The sequence below is a fragment of the Dermacentor albipictus genome, chromosome 1, assembly GCF_038994185.2.
Source record: "Dermacentor albipictus isolate Rhodes 1998 colony chromosome 1, USDA_Dalb.pri_finalv2, whole genome shotgun sequence".
Lineage (NCBI taxonomy): Eukaryota > Metazoa > Arthropoda > Arachnida > Ixodida > Ixodidae > Dermacentor > Dermacentor albipictus.
Genome location: NC_091821.1, coordinates 398,943,892 through 398,960,183, shown reverse-complemented (window position 1 = coordinate 398,960,183; position 16,292 = coordinate 398,943,892). Strand labels below are relative to the sequence as shown.

At 49.7% G+C, this 16,292-nt stretch overlaps 1 long non-coding RNA gene across 1 annotated transcript; it reads left to right on the top strand.

Annotated features, from left to right (window-relative positions):
* The first annotated feature begins 117 nt into the window (after positions 1–117).
* LOC135921315 (uncharacterized) lies at positions 118–9,070 on the top strand. The gene is made up of 3 exons (XR_010570517.1): positions 118–242; positions 7,895–8,058; positions 8,948–9,070. It is a non-coding gene; the product is annotated as an uncharacterized lncRNA (long non-coding RNA).
* The last annotated feature ends 7,222 nt before the right edge of the window (positions 9,071–16,292 follow it).

The window sequence follows — 16,292 nt, the reverse complement described above, 5'->3', positions numbered from 1 at the left end:
TTATCACTGTATAATGTAGAATTATCTGTTAAAATAATATCAGTAAAGTGAAATCGAATGAATAATAGTTAATTTAAATGTAAAAAAAGTACTAGATAGAATTTAGAGGGGCAATCGGTTGGATTCTATATAAGAACTCTCTTTTGCGACGGAGCAAGTGTCCCTGTGGCTGGATCCCAAAGTGGAGGCCTCAAACGAAAGAATGAGAGGTTCTGTTAAGCACAGGTCAAGTCTTCAAAAAGGTATTTCCAGTATTTCTATTTCTTGCCGCAGTAAAGCGGCGACACGATAGATGTAAGTGATGAATTGTCTCTTCCTCATTACAAAACGAGCATAGAGGGCAGGGGACCAAACCTGACCTGTGTAAATAGAAATTCAGGGAAGGAATGCGGCAACGTAATTTTGTGAGAGACCTCAAGCATCTTTGTGTTACAGTATTCACATTGCTAGGAAAATGCTAGGTGCTTATAATCTGGAGAAGCAGCCAGAACTAGGTTTGACAAGGCTTTCATAATTGATCGCGTCTAAAATCTAGCCACAGTGATGTGTACGGTCACGCGTAGAAGAGGAAGGACTGGGCCAAAAAGTGATGTCTTTGCCAGTGAACCGGCAGTTTCATTAAAGAACAAGCCTTTATGACCGGGTACCATAATCAAATGAACACATTGCAAATGGGCAGGGACTAGCTCGGTTGTTTTTAGCGAGCACTGTCTTCTTCGTATTTGCTTGCCACCGAAGCTAGGCATGCACATGGAGGTCTTGGAAGTTTTCAAGAGACTTGAGAGTGAACTTTGACACTAATCCGATGCCAGCGTTTATTAATTAATGCTACAGTTGGTATTCTTCAATTATTACCATGCTGCTTATCAAGAGAGATTTCCTTTGCGCTTAGCATGATCCTTAAGTTTTTATTTTACAACGTTTACGGACCCAATCTCGTACGTTAAAGCGCACATGCTGTATTGCCGTTTGCCGGGAGCTTGTAATGTTCGCAGCACGCATCCTTTATCCTTTAGTACTCTTTTGTGTAGTCTTCCGGACTTTCATGGCAAGCATTTCGGTCATTCAATATCAATCTTGAGGCGCGTTCTTTCTTGAGCGCTTCTTGCAGAGGGCGATGCAAGGCTTTTAGCAACACTGATTCTATTTCTCGATTTATTTTTCATTCCAAATAATATCTCTATCACTTCTAGGAGTTCAGTCCGTGGACGCTATAACTTAAAGCCATTCTAAACTGTTTATATTCCAATTCTGCAATCAACCTTGCGCGACTGGTCAAAAACTTTTTGGGTAACCTCCACTTCTCCTGTCTGTCACGGAACGTCACGGAAACCGCGAAAACTTCCCATCTGGTATGACGTGTACACATTGATTATGCATGATTAGACCTAAGAAAAAAAGAGCAGTTATTACTGATTCGACGCTTTTTTTTTCGCCATGAGTTCTCTGCTATTGGTCAAAAGAATTCGGGCTCTGCCCACTACGCCTTTCTGTCGCGCGACGTCACGAAAACTGCGAAAACGCGTTACGTCAAAGTGACGGATACGCGTAGAGATGCATCGGTATGCCGAACAAAACAGAATTTTTTCTGAATAGCCGCAGACTGACTGTCTTCTTCCGACAGGAATAAAAGATGGCTGCCTGCCGACCGCTCTGGCACTGGCTACTCAGAGTTGCCGGGAAGCAAGGATTTATTTGCCTATAATAAAAAAAATTTATACGAAATCACTATCGCCAACTCTTCTTCCCTGATAACTCGTTCTAGGGGGCATTTTTCAGATTCTGTTGCATGCCGCCTGGATTTTTGAGCAGTCACAGCAAGCTAAGGGGAAGCGGACCAATCGCAGGCTGTGGCGCTACCCTCCTCATCCGGTTGCCTACTTTAACTGCGCTGGTTCGGCCCCACCGAAGCCATCTCCGCTTAAATGTGCCCCTCGCCTCTTTCAGCCATTGAAATAAGAAAAACCGCTCTATGTATGCAATGCTATTCGCTTCGAAAGCCAACAAACGTGACCTCCTATACGCAAGGAGAGCGTTTGATTCGGCTCTTCAGACAACGCTGCGTTCTTAATGCCAAATGCTTGTGTCAGTGGTTACACAAATTTGACGTCAGAAGATTGGAATAAAACACATTGAAATTGTTTCCCGTTATAGGGCCCCTTGACCAATGCCTGACAGCTGGTACGTGTCGTTTAATTTGGATCGAATAAACAGCAACAAGCAAATGTTAGGCTTCAGACCTCCGTTTTCTCGTTTGCGAGAATTATGTCATATAGAGGGAGGGCAATAAGGCAGTAAAGGTCTCTCTTGCGGCAGTTACGATGGCACAGCATATATGACGGCTTCCTTTCTGCACTTTCACGAGAATTGAAATATATTTTTTTATTCTCCAGCGAGCTATCTCATTAAACGTGCACAAACTAGGCATAAGAAACTGGTAGCTCACAAAGCAGAGAGTACCTGAGTTTTCATTCCGAACACTAAAATTCTACGTCACTCGGCAACACAATACGCAAAAGTTATACAAAGACGCGGTTGCCGCGTACCCTCAATGGGGTCGATGAAGTCAAGCTAATCTATTGCACTGTTTCCTTTTTGTTTTTGTTTTATTGTGCACCGCCCTCCTCCCAAGTACGCCCTGCGGCGTACTTCAAATGAAAAGATGGAGGCCTGTTTCTCAGATAAAATCCAGGAGTGGCCGGTACAAAGGACAATTTGTCCATTGGTGAAGGGCAGGCAGATGGCCGGTGTGTTGGCTCAAGCTTCTAGGTGGCAAGCATTGGCCGTCTGGTTACTAATCATGGTGAGGTGCAGAAAAAAAAAAACTGCGTTACACAAACACAGTGAGCGCGAGCACATAGGCTCGACTGATAATCAAACGCGAACGTCCTAATTCGAAACATTCTTTCGCCTCATTCTCGAATATATTCTCACTTAATGGCCACAATTTTAGGTTCAGTATATGCCTACAGCCCTGGACGTATAGTTGAAAACTACCGCCTTAGATCCTTTACAAGGAAATCAGCTGTGCTGATAGTGAAGTGGCATTAGATAAAACTGTTTCGCAAAAGCTCAGACGAGAGATGTGGAGCAAAGCATATCGACGACGCGTATATCTATCCAGTGCGTCCGCGATAACGCAGCTCTCGTACTTTGTACGAGGATTCCCTTGTTCAGATGAAACAGCGAGCACGAGATGGCAAAGCCTGCTCGCATTCTTGATAAGCGGCCGCGCTCTGAACACGTATACGCCCAGCATCACGTGCTCCTGGTCATTCGCTTCCTTCGCCGGTATTTTTTCGGAGTTCCTCTTCGAGGTGGCGATATCGGAGTGCTTCACAAAAACGGTTGCCCCATCCCAGATGTCCCTCTTTTTCTTCCTTCTCTTCTTGCGCAGTTCAATTTCGCCGATGACTTTAAATGAGAGATAGATTAAATGACGAAAAAAGGCAGGCAGACGTCAACTTCTACCATTTCAATCTCCATCAGGTTTATTGCTCTGCACTGACGTAAGGGGAGGAGAGAGAGAGTAAACATCTATCTTGCAAAATAAGCAGGAAATTTTCCTCGATGAGTGGGGCCCTCAGTCCAGCTAGGGTCCCATTGCCATGCGCGAATTCGCGAGCCCGCTGGATCAACCATTTCTGTTCCTGCCGGCTTGCGGTGAGCAGCGCAGACTCCCAAGAGGAAAGGAACACCCGAAGGGTTAGGGAATTCCCATGTGGAGTGGTACACCGTGGTTTTGGCCCCACAGTGGGGACAATAGGAAGGGTATAGGGCGGGATGAAAGATATGTAGCATGTGGAGACAAGGAAAGGAATTGGTCTGCAGTTGCCGCCAGACAGCAGCATCTGCCCGAGGGACGGCGGGATTGGCAACATTACGTGCGGTCGTGCAAGGCGAATTCCAGTTCGAATGTATTCTGCGGCGCTGTTCGCCCTCTAGGGGTGCCCCTCCCCGCTACAAGGCCACTGACACGTCGTGCGGTCGACGACCCTCACGCGATATTGTTAACAAATTGCGAGGGCGTACATGTATATCCCATTCAATTTACTGCGCACTACTTTGACGTATCGTTACGCGTCGCGATGGCTCCAATCAATGCGGCGCTCTGCAGCACAGCGCAAGGTCGCGGGTCCAACTCCAGGCGTTTCGATTGGGATGCAAAAGCGCTCGTGCATGCCTATCCTTGGGCGCACCTTCTCCAGGTGCGCGGTCGAAATTAAACAGTGGCCCTCCGCCAGGGCGTCTATTAATAGCCTCCGCGCTGCTGCGCGAAGTTATACAGTTAGCCCCCTCAACTCCTCCCCATAAATCGAATCGTCGTAGTGCTTCGCTCTCTTACCGAGAACTAACCGGGCAAGCCATATATGGTCTCGAATCACATATATGCCGCGGGTTCCACAATCTGGCCAACGAAAAAAAACTCCGTCACGGCCGTGTGCAGCGGGCGGCGCCCAAAACTCGTTCGCGATAGAGTTACTGTATGTGCTACCGCAGGTAGCAGAGTTGCGCGTCTGTTTTATCTAGAGTTACTGTATGTGCTACCGCAGTAGCCAGGTACTGCTACCGCAGTATGTGCTACCTACGGTAGCATATACAGTAACTCTAGTTCGCGAGCAACGGCAGAGGTGCAGTGGATGTCGCCTCGCGTAGTGCGCATGTGCCGAGGCGATGGGGCGAGAGTGTACACGCTGTGTACTGCAGCGAGAGCGCCGCATCGTAGCCGCGTGGTGCCGCATGCAAATGACGGAGGCGGCGGCGGTTGTGCGCGCATTGTTCGCCGGCGGCCAAGCGGCGACGGCCTTGGATCGCCCTTCCTCGTTCAGCCGCGGCGACCTGCTTCGCCTGGCGGCGGCGACAACGACGACGCTGCGCGATCGTCGGGACCCACCTTAAGGACACCGAGAAGAGCGCCCGCCTAAATTTTGGCCGTCGAGTTCCCGATATGTCGCACGTGCGGCGGCAGCCGGCGCCCCAAGAAACTTTCGGACTCGATCGTGCCAGTCGATTTTGCCGAGAAAGATTTTGCCAGATCCGCACCTCAAGCTCACCAGGCAGCAACAGACGATCCTGCGTCGAGCGTAGTCGGGATAGCTTGCGCATCCCGTATAGTGATGAACCGCATGTGCCCTGCGGAACACGATATGCTCTGTCCTTTTTTGCAAAAGAGAAAAGGGCACCTTGCCGCACGTCTCTGCAGAGTGCACAGAACAGAGTCCCCTTACTCCCCTTCCCAGCAACCCCCCCAATCCTCAACCCCTTGAGCAATGGGAGACCTTGTTATCCAGCCCCGCCCTACCGATTCAGCTCGCACTGACGGACAGGGGCCAGGAGCTGCTGGAAACATATGTTTCCCGTAACTAGGGAACCACCCCGTCCGGTGCCTGCGTGCACCACCGATTTATTTCGGGCCCAATAAATGATTCATCATCATCATGCCGAGAAAGAAGAATGTGTTTAAAAAATTATTCAGCAGAGTTCGGTGCGTCAAATTTGCGATGTGGTTATGAGGCACGTCGTAGTGGGGTACTCCCAGGTTAAGTTGTCATCACCTGGGGTTCTTTAACGTGCATCCAATGCGCGGTACACGGACGTTATTGTATTTCGCACCCCCCCCTCTCCCCCTCCATCAAGATGTGTTCCCCGCAGCCAAAAAATTTAACCCCGCGCCCTCGGGCTCAGCAGTACACCGCCAAAACCACTGCGCCACCAAGGCGGGTGAATGTGCTTTCTCGTGCGTTCAGCGATGGATGTATCTTACGCGGTTTAAAGTCTCAGAGCAATACAAGTGTTGTTCCGACGACATTGGTTTCTCTTAATTTGCACTGGTGGTAAGGTGCGAGCATTTTATTTTTATTTCACTACTATAATTTTCTTTGTTCATTCCGCGTTCTTATCTGAATGCTGCTGCCGCTGCCGGTGAACGAACCCGTGACCTCTTAATTGTGCCTCACCTGCAGAACGCCACCACGGCGGGTCCTCCTCCGTTAGATGTTCGGCTGACTTACTCCTCCTGTGTTTACGAATGAAAGAAGCAAGCGATTGTTATTCAAGAACACGTGCGCATAATTCATCACGTATTTCAGTGACAAAATCGATTCATATAAACATGTTATTAGCTGCATGGGACTAGATCTGTCCATACATGTCCTCTTCGCCCGCTAAACTTGCAGGTCATTTCAGCGGGCGAAGACCGCCGAAATGACCTGCACGCGGCAATAACGCGGCACTGTGGAGAAGTCCAGTACACGTACGGGACCCAGAATGGTGGCTGCGTGCTGTCTTCGGCTAGCTCTGGTGCTCTTTCACCCAAGATGTGCCCAGACCCAACACTCAAGCGCCATGTGCGCAGGTCTGCTGCCTTTGTGCATGCGAAGTGTTTGCCCACAGCCGCGGGAACTTGCTAATCGCAGGGCCTCCGTTTGCATAACTGGCGAAAGTGCCTATATACGCAGCTCAGTCGACATCTTCGTAAGGAGAACGTCTGTCCCTGGTGGCCTCCTGGGCGAACTTCGGTATCTATCAGGAAAGTCTTGTCTTGATGCCTTACGTGTCCATTGCCGAGGATTTGTTCCTCGGAGTTTGAAAATTAATGTTCGTTTCTTGGCACGTGACTGGACTGAACGGGAGGCCAAGGAGGATCTCACTGGGCATTTAGCCTGCATCATCATTAGCTTCTGCTCCGTTGCCATCATACTCTCCCTCTCTTTTCCCCTATACTTTCTCTCATCTACCCTTGTAGAGAGCGAAAAAGAAGCACCGCTTAATGGGTTCTGCACATGTTTGCCTGTAGCCATTCACCTGCGGTATGCATTTATCCACAATACGCTCGACCCATGTCGAGTACAGCTATGGGTCAGACTTTCTAACGCATCGATCGCAAATGAAAAAGGTTTCTAAAGAGGGTGGCATCTGTTGTGTCTTTACGGCGTGTCTGCGAAGCTCTGGACCGACGTTGACCATGGCATTTTCTCATTCATGATTGGGGCAGTGCGATGCAGGCTGACCATGCATGAAACGAGTGGCGGGAGGGTTCTCGCGCGGCAGTCGCCATATTTGTGCCGTTGCTTCTGTCGACGTACATATTGGAGGAACGCGTGATGACGTGAGTGAAGCTCGGTGTCAGGGCGCTCGGAGTGCTATGATCTTTCGTAACGCGTTTGAAGCGCGATCTTTCACAATGGCTGCACGGATTAGATAACAAGCAAATACGAGTCACTCGCACAGCGTTACGGGACAATACCCGGATGCGTTATCGCCTGCAGGCGTCCGTTGAATCTACTGCCGTGAGTGTTTCGTCCTCTTATCGACATTTTACCGCGAATGCGGCGTATACGGCCCTCTGTATCACCCTCGAACTTCCTGCCAGAAACATAAATGACGGCGCTTCCATCATCACTGGAACTGAGCTGAGTCACTGAGGGACATTCCATCGTAAATGAGAAAAAAGTTTTCCCAAAAGCTGTTTCCCGACCACCAGCCAATTAATCTATTAAATTTCACTATTTACAGCAGCTAAGGGAAATCTGGCCCATTGTTCGCCCCCTTAGTATTTCTTGATTGACTGCTGATGTATACACAAAGGAACATTATAGAGCAACACTCTCAAGTCTTCTTTCGAGTCTCCTGGGTGTGTTCCGATTCTGGCCAGCATTTGGGACAGTCTGCTTTGACTGCTTACAGAAAACATCTTCAAGCCAACTAATGGTAGACCCTCGGAAGACATCTCTGCGAGTTGACGTCGCGTATGCCGTCTCAAGTCGACCAAAAAGAAAAAAAAAGCTATGAAAAGTGAATATTATTGCTGCATTTTAACACTTTGCGTTTACGAACCTATAAGACACACAACGTAACTTATATTAAAGCGTGATTACATTTTTCTTGTGCGCAGGCCACCTTACCATCGGGTTTCCGAGCAGGCTGCTCGGCAGCCACCTTGCGTGGACGGACAACCCCAAAGTAGCCTGCGTCGTTCTTGACTTCGATGGTGGCTACGCGAGTCTCTCTCTCTCTCTTTCCTTTGCTGCCTTCGTCAGACTCGGAACGGCACTTAAGGTATCTACTGTACGCTATACGCTGCCTATCACACCACCAGAATTGGAACGCGTCCGCTATTTGCGTTTATTTGGACGAAAATTGTTGGTTAATGAACAATGAGCTGTAAGGCCGAAGTTCGCATTCTTCAATTTCGTGCCCATTCCGCAGAACCGACACGTCAGTGTGACGTCACTGATTTTAAAGTAGTTTGGTGTACGTGTAGTCATTTTTTTTTTTTTGCCTCCATAGAAAGCCAGTGAAATCCCTTTTCTGCATAACCTATTGTCTATATCTCCGAGAATGGCCCTGTCAAAATTTATGGCGTCCCGTGGAGCTGGTGCGGGAACTACATCGTGCCGTCGCCAGCCGCCTTCCGTTTCTGTTTTTCTTTTTTTTTCCTTTTCTGGCTCATCCAGCCGTCGCTCGAAGTGTAATTTACAATTGAAGCTTAGCTAAGGATTTCTCGTAAGCGTCCCTTTGACGTCCCAAAGCTGCGGATTATAACTTACTTCGAGGATCAAACTTATACCTTCTTGTGGATTGAGTTCGATCGTTCAGGGTTCTTTAACAAGTCTCAGAAAAGAAAAAAAAACACATTTCTGCGTTCCGACCGTATCGATAAGCCACCGCCGCTGGCGGGTACCACACCCGCGATCGAGCTCAACTCTCCACTCTCGTATACTCCTTCCAAATTCTTTCTCCTGACCCGTCGCTCGCCGTTTGACGTGTATATATATATGTCATTGCACTCCTTCTTGTCATCCTGTCAAGGCTGTACTTCATTTTTTTTTCTATTGTGAGACTCGATATTTCATTAAAAACAAAATCTCCGATTTTGACAACCCCCTTCTCTCTCTCTCTCTCTCTCTCTCTCTCTCTCTCTCTCTCTCTCTCTCTCGCGGAGCAGGTGATTTCGGGAGCCCGGAATGCCCGGCGTCGCGAGTGCTCAGCGTGGAACAATGCAGGTTCCGTTAAAAGTGCCTCTTAATTGGCAGAGTATGTTGTGAAACGCTTATGTACACGGTGTGCTCGCGACAATATAATATAATCACCCGAATTGTGAAGCTAGGACACGCTGGAAAAGCTTGGTCGCCAGAACGTTATCGTCTGGACAGCGGATGACACAGAAGCGGCCGCGGTGTCGGAGTTCAAACAACAGTCAGTCATGAATGAATGAAACGCCATACAGCCGTGCTGACCGTGGGAGCTCGCAGAGCGAGCATGGTCGCTACATACTTTGCAAACGAGACGTCAGTACGCAAACAGTTGAGTCACACGCCGTGGTGCTTGCTCATATCGATAGCTGCGCGTAACGACACAACGCCGGCGTTGGAGAAATCACTTTACACCGTCGCGCTTCCAGAATGTCCCGTTTATGCATAAACACCAAGTGTCGCAGGGATGTACGCGGGAAACTTTTCGTCCTCTCGAGTGTAGCTTAACTATTTCAGCCCAGTGTAGTGCAGCTTTCGTGCGAGCAAAGGTAGTGTTTGGTGAGGCCATAGCGCAAACGAAACAAACGTTGGTAGCGTGAGAGGGCGCCGCGGATGCCGGATATGGGCCTTCTCAAAGCCTCTAATAGAGAGTTTTAGGCAAGCGGGGCGCAAGCGTTGGGGCCCCAAGCGCTAGCGGGCCCCAACGCTTGCGTCTCCCTAATCTCAAACTCTCTAATGACCGTTATGTAAACATGTGCATACTTTTTTAACATGATCTCTGTGAAGACGCCTGCTGCCACCATCAGCTATTATTGTCGCCCTTGCTGTTAAATTTAAATCCAGTTGACTAACACCATCGACTACGTAACATTTAAAACCGTTTACTTTTCGTGTACAATTAGATTCTACAACGTTCATTTCTCGGAACACTTGTAAAGATTCCGGCTGAAAATTCATTTTGATGTTAACGTGCATGTTATCCGGTTTGCAATGTCAAGTTGAATGCGGAATACAAGTATCTGCTCCTAAGTGAAGAAGTAACAAATATGCATAAAATGGGGAGAGGAGGGGCACATATTCTTCTTCTTTTTTTTTTTTTTAGCACGAATGTGTTTGATGCCTTGCTCTACCGGAAAGTCTGTCACACAATCATCGTCACGCAAATCCGCGAGATGGCGACACCTTGCCGTTTTGTGCCTACCTAATTAATGGTTAGGAAAGTAGGCATAGAAAGGTTTGCTTTATTATAGTGGAGCGCTGACGAAGCGGTTTCGGCCACATAACGCACTCACCGTCGCACTTAAGGTATGTCTGCGACACCTGGAGCCTCCGGGGTGCTGTTTACGCTGAGCAGCAGCACGTGACACACGTGCTATCGCTGTCATTGCTTCGAGCTAAACTGCAATTAATAAATGACTGCACATATGTGGACTTGTAGTACTTGTGAATGTGCAACGAAGCTGCCACTGCTTCTTAGAATAAAGTAATACGGTATAGCTAGCTGGGCGAGTCGGTACGTCTGCTACCTACAGCGCAAGCAAATCAAGCACGGACAAAGCGCTCTTGTTCGTCGCTCTACTTTGTCCGTGTTTGATTTGTTGGCGCTTGGCGTTATAACAAATTCCTCTCAAAGAAATATACCAACTTTTTTTTTTTAACATAGCGGCGCAGGATACCGTATACTTCTTGAAAGCCAAGCAACTTAATCTAGCAGTTTATGAGAGAGTAAAATGTGCAGTCACCGCACTTGCCATAGTTGGCTTATTCAACAGGTGCTCGAAGCGGCCGCGGTGGATCATAGGCACGTGACTTTGGACCGCCCGGGATTCTTTAAAGAGTTCCCCAAAGCGCGATACAAGCACGTCTCTGCCTCTCCTCCCCTCATCGGAATGCGACCGCCGCAGTAGGGAATCGAGCCCGCAGCCTCGTGCTCACTCATCAGAACTTCACCGCCATTCAGCCACCGCAACGGGTGTTCGGCGCTTTGTAGCATACTCCCATCGATCAACCATACGGATTACTCTTTCGAGTCTTGCAACGAGGTCTGGTTTGGTCCGTTGACCGCGGCTCGCCCGTCCAATACGGACGACACCTGAAGTGCCCGTCCACTGCGACGACTCCACGGCGTCGGGTCATCGCTGCATTCCGCGCGCGTCTCTGCTCGGCCGCCAAACGAGCCGGCCCGCCGGCCGCGGGCTGCCAGATTGCGTGCGTGGCGTGCCCGCGCCGAGCGGGTGCAGCGACCGGCCCTGCAAAGGCCTTGGCCGAGGCGTCACTCCCGATTCTGGGCCGGCCGCGCCGATGCCCCGCTTCGGAGGCGCTCGGCCGCGGCGGCGTAAATATAGCGCGCCAGTCCACGTTCGGCCGCCGCCCTCCCCTCTCCCGGCGCCCAGTCGGCGCTCCTCAAGCAGCGAGCACAGGCACGCCGCACCGTTTCAGGTAAACCGCGCGGCGGTGCCGTCTCGCGCAGGCCTATTCTCGCGGCGCGACGGTTCTTTCGGGCGATCGAAGTTAGCGACCGCCTACGAGGGCAGCGTCTGGGCTTTGCGTGCGGCATTCTTTCGATCAACGACTCGGCCAGGAGCGCCGTCTGCACGGCTCGCTCGAGGCCCGCTACGGCGGACCGCGGTCGGTGTTGGCGGTCAACAGTCTACCGAGTGATCGCATCTGCGCTTGTTTCGGGAGGCGCCGCAGCTTGCTGAAGCTACACAGGCAGACCGAGTGGCCGGCTGTCTTCGGATACGACCTTTACAGGCGCACCGGCAAGCTGAAGAAACGGTCGAGTTTCGGAGGAGCGGTGCCGAAGCCGAAGCATGCAGCTCCGAATCGGCCGCGTCCAGAGGCTCGGGGCTTTGGTGGGCCCATATGCCGGCGCGGCGTGCGCGCGCCATCGTCCTCGGCAGCTTGGCTGCGCCGAACGAGGCGGTCCGCCCGGCCCCGCTGCATGACACGTCGGGGCGACACGAGCTCAGGAAGTGAGCGGCCCGGGAAGAGGCGGTTCGTCCGGTCGCGCCTGCCGCCGCAGTGTCGCCAGCCGCGGCGGCCACCTCCGTCGAGATAGCGAGGCAAGTTTCCGCCACGCGTAGCGGATGCGTTCTCAACCCCTGCGGCGCATCTGTACGTGGCTGCTTGACGGGTTGGCCGGCTGGGACCGAAGCACACCCTTGTTCAATCCGTTGCTCGGTCGAGTTGGATGGTTCCGTCGGCGTGTATACGCGTCTTGCTCGAGGCGCGCCTTCACCGGACGCGCGTGCTGTATAGAAAACAACTCACATACAGGTATATGGCAGTTTACTAATGGCGGTCACGGCTTGGCCAACGCCTTTAACACGCGCAGTGCGAGCTCGTATATGTATATGACTCCGTGCATCGTTAGCTATGTAAATCACACAATCGCACGTCCAGCACCATCCACGTCCTTGACAAATAATATCAGTGATTGATGTCGTTGTTCGCGCTTTTTCTGAACGCTCATCGTGAGGGATACGCAACCCGCAATCAGCTGTATATACATGTATATACAGCTGATTGAGGGTTGCGTATATATAGAAGCACGCACGGACGTCGTCTTTTGGAGCCATATTTTTACACCCTATAGCTCAGTGCGGCGCAATTCGTGCAAGAAACGTCTTGATGCTTCGCGCTCTGCTTCGTCCTCGCGACCCCCCACCACACCCCCTTTTTTTTTTCGGACTTGTACAGACGAGTCCAGATGTGTGTGTTTGTATGTGTGTGTGTGTGTGTTTTTTTAACTCATCTCTTCAGGGATTAGGATATACCGATGCAGAAATCGTATGGCAATTTTCTATTTCTTTTAATGAAAACGTGATCTCCGGGCACATTACTAACTCGGTTAAAGGCAGTCAGATTTCTGTTCATTTGTTGAGGGACGCAATGACAGAAGAGCGCCTTCACTGGAAAGTTTACGAGCACGCTGCGCACATATGCCTCATGCATGTGCTCCTAATATTTCACTGTTCGACGGGGAGGTTTAGACGGACGGTCACTTGACAAATGATGCCAATTGAGACGCTCGAGCTGCTCAGATCGTGTTTCCACGTGGGAATTAAAGGGCCTGCAAATTATGCCTTTGTTGCACGCTATGCGGCAGAATGTACACATAAATAGCTGAGAACAGACCTCACAAATATAACCGTCAAGCCAGCAAAAAAGTAAGAAGGAGACGACGTCCGTAAGAAGAAGACGCCCAAAGAAGCGCGCGTAAAGGAACCTCGTTATGTGTCTGGCGAATGTCAAGAGTCAAGTTCTAAACGGACTCGAGCCGCTTTTGTCGGGTTTCACGTATAACCGCGCCGATTGTCACGAGCTCGTACGTATACAGTAAAAGCTCGTTAATTCGAACCGCAAGGGGAAGCCGCTTCATTTCGAATTAACGAAAGTTCGAACTAACGAAAGTGAAGGAGGGCAACAGTACACTGCGATTTAGAAGCAGTAGGGCATGTCAGAAATTTGGCGCGTCAGAAAGTGGTGGCGTGTGCCGCGGGCACACGCCATCTTCAAGTCGAAGCTCTGGGTCCGACTGTGCCACACCACCGATGTCCACCGAAACGAACCGAGCCGAGGCTTAACACCATCACAATGAATCGCGACGGCCGATACCTCCTAAGCTGAAAACAGAGGTGCACAACCGATGAAGACTGCCGAGACAAAGACGCTGAACATGTGAAGGTGGCGAAGGCCCTGATTCGTTGGTTCTTGATTGCAAGCGCAGCTGCGACGTACTTGATTCGCCGTGTTCTGGAGCTTGCCGTGCCATCTCCGCACAACATTAGCAGCTATACAAGATTTTCAAAGCCTCCGAGATTTGCAACGGGCAAGAAGTCTCGGAGGTTACGTAGAACGGAGAGGCGGCAGCCGCGGCTGCCTTCTGGCTGACCCCGCGTCGGTTAGATCTTATTCCGATTTTGCCTTCTCTCGCCGTTCACTCCGTTTCGGAGGCAATACAGCCTTGTGTGTAGGCAGTAGGCGCGTTTCTCTGACCGTGTGCCAGGCGAGCGTAGTTCGAATTATCCGTGAGAGAACCTTCTCGCGTTCGAATTAACGGACTTTTTTATACATAGACTTCTGTGGAGCTTGGCCGGACCAAATCGTACAGTTCGAATTATCCATAAATTCGAATTATTGAAGTTCGAATTAACGAGCTTTCACTGTATATGCACTGACAGAAGAGAAAGACACTCGCCCCACGCGTGTGCATATACGACGCAAGTCGTGCCAGCCACGAACGTCTGAAAACCTCCGATATAAGACGAGCGACGGCGCTTAGTTCAGCAGTATACATATATAGGCTGCGTAATAAAACGAGCACCCGCGGCTGCACGGAGAAATGTTGGCAAGGAAAGTGACAGCCGCTCCGTTCGAAGGCCACTATGTTGCGCGGACGCGTTGGCGCCTCGCACTGAGGCACTGTTCCTTCGGCAAGCGGTTTCAAAGGGCACACATATAATCTTCGTCGATCTCCCTTTATTACTACTTTCTTTTCCCCAGTCGGGAAGGAAACACACCGCTCCGTGAACATCCTTCGAAGAAGCGAAACTTGCGACGTGAAGTGGCGGCCATGACGCCAATCGATCCAAAAAGCGCGCCGGAAATCTACATGTTGCAACTTTTCAGAGGGTAAGCATGTCTAATCACCGCGGCTTAACAGGAAAGACACGGACGAATACTGCAATCCGGCTAATGTGTACATAATGATGTCTTCTGTACATTGCGTTCCCGTCTATTTTGCGCTGCACTTATATCCACGGATTATATAGTTACAATATGCGTGGAGTGCTCAGCAAGGATATGTTGGATACATTGACTCTCCATACTCGCCACCGATTCAAGCACATCCCTATTCCAACCATGCGTTCGCCGTTCCTTGTGACATTCTTCATAGAAATTTGCACCCTGCGCGCCTCTGCCCGAGCAATCGCTAAAGCACCCTCCGCTGCATGCATAGCCCAGGGCACCACCGCGGCCTAGAGCCCACTGCATGGTTATGATGTTGCGCATGCCGAGCTCCAGGCCGGGATCGAAGCCGACCACCAAGGCCGCATTTAGATGGGGACGAAATGAAAAAACAAAAGAGAGAGAGAAAAAAAAACACGCTCGCTTACGTATAAATATCGATGCACGTTAAAGAACACGAACAAGGTGGTTCTGGCGCGTAAAACCCAAAATTTGATTTCAAAAATTTTTTCAAAAAGCAAAAAGAATCGGTGCATCTTTTCTCTGCGGCTAACTGTTATGACACGACTAGATATATATATATATATATATATATATATATATATATATATATATATATATATATATATATATATATATATATATATATATATATATATATATATATATATATATATATATATATATATATATATATATATATATATATAGCTGCAAGAAAGAGAAAAATTGTTCTTCACGTGGAGTGCTATGTACTCACCGTTGGAAAGAGAGGCCAACATGGAACTGGCAGCTTTGAATTGCACTGCGATTCGCTTAACGGCGTGGCAGTTAACCGCAACTTCCTTATATACCTAGACCGGTTACGAAGTCTGTACATGGAAAATTGGGCAGACCTTTGTACATCAGGAAATCGTGGTTTCCGCTTTACTCAGTTACTACTACGGCGACATGTGCATGGCGGAATGCGAGAAACCTCGTTTCGTTATATCCGCCAATGGGGTTCGAGAACTGCGGAGAATTCGCGATTGAAGACACGTATACCAATCGCAGAGTTCGCTTCACGGTCCTCAACTGATCATAAACCGCAGGCCGCATGCAAAGCGGTGAGCGTCCGCTTTTTAAGTCAGTCAGTATATTCACACGACACAGCACAGACGGACGACGCTAATCTTACAAGTACTACCGAAAACTTAAAATACTGAATTGTCTTCGTCATCGAGACAGTAAGAAAAATCACACTTGAGCCATTCGGCCACGGCCCTTTATAATGGTTTTGTCGAAAGTCTTAACGCACGAGATCCTCGCATCTAGACATACATAGACGCAAAATATACAGGGCGTTTAGCCTGACAGTTACTTGCAAAGATCGGTAAACACTTGACACACTGACGGCATGGACTCCGGAAACCGAGAACTGTAGTTACAAAGCCAACACTGCACAGTCCATCTCCCCTTTCACCGATTCAAACACAACAGCGGAACCATGCAACGAAGTATATTTGCATGCTGTTGGCAAGGCCGGGAAGCGTCACAAGAGGAACTCTCTCAGATAAGCAGGTTCCTCATGTCGGTTGCCTGCCAGGGGCGCAATTTCCGCCATATATGGAGCAACGTTCTCAG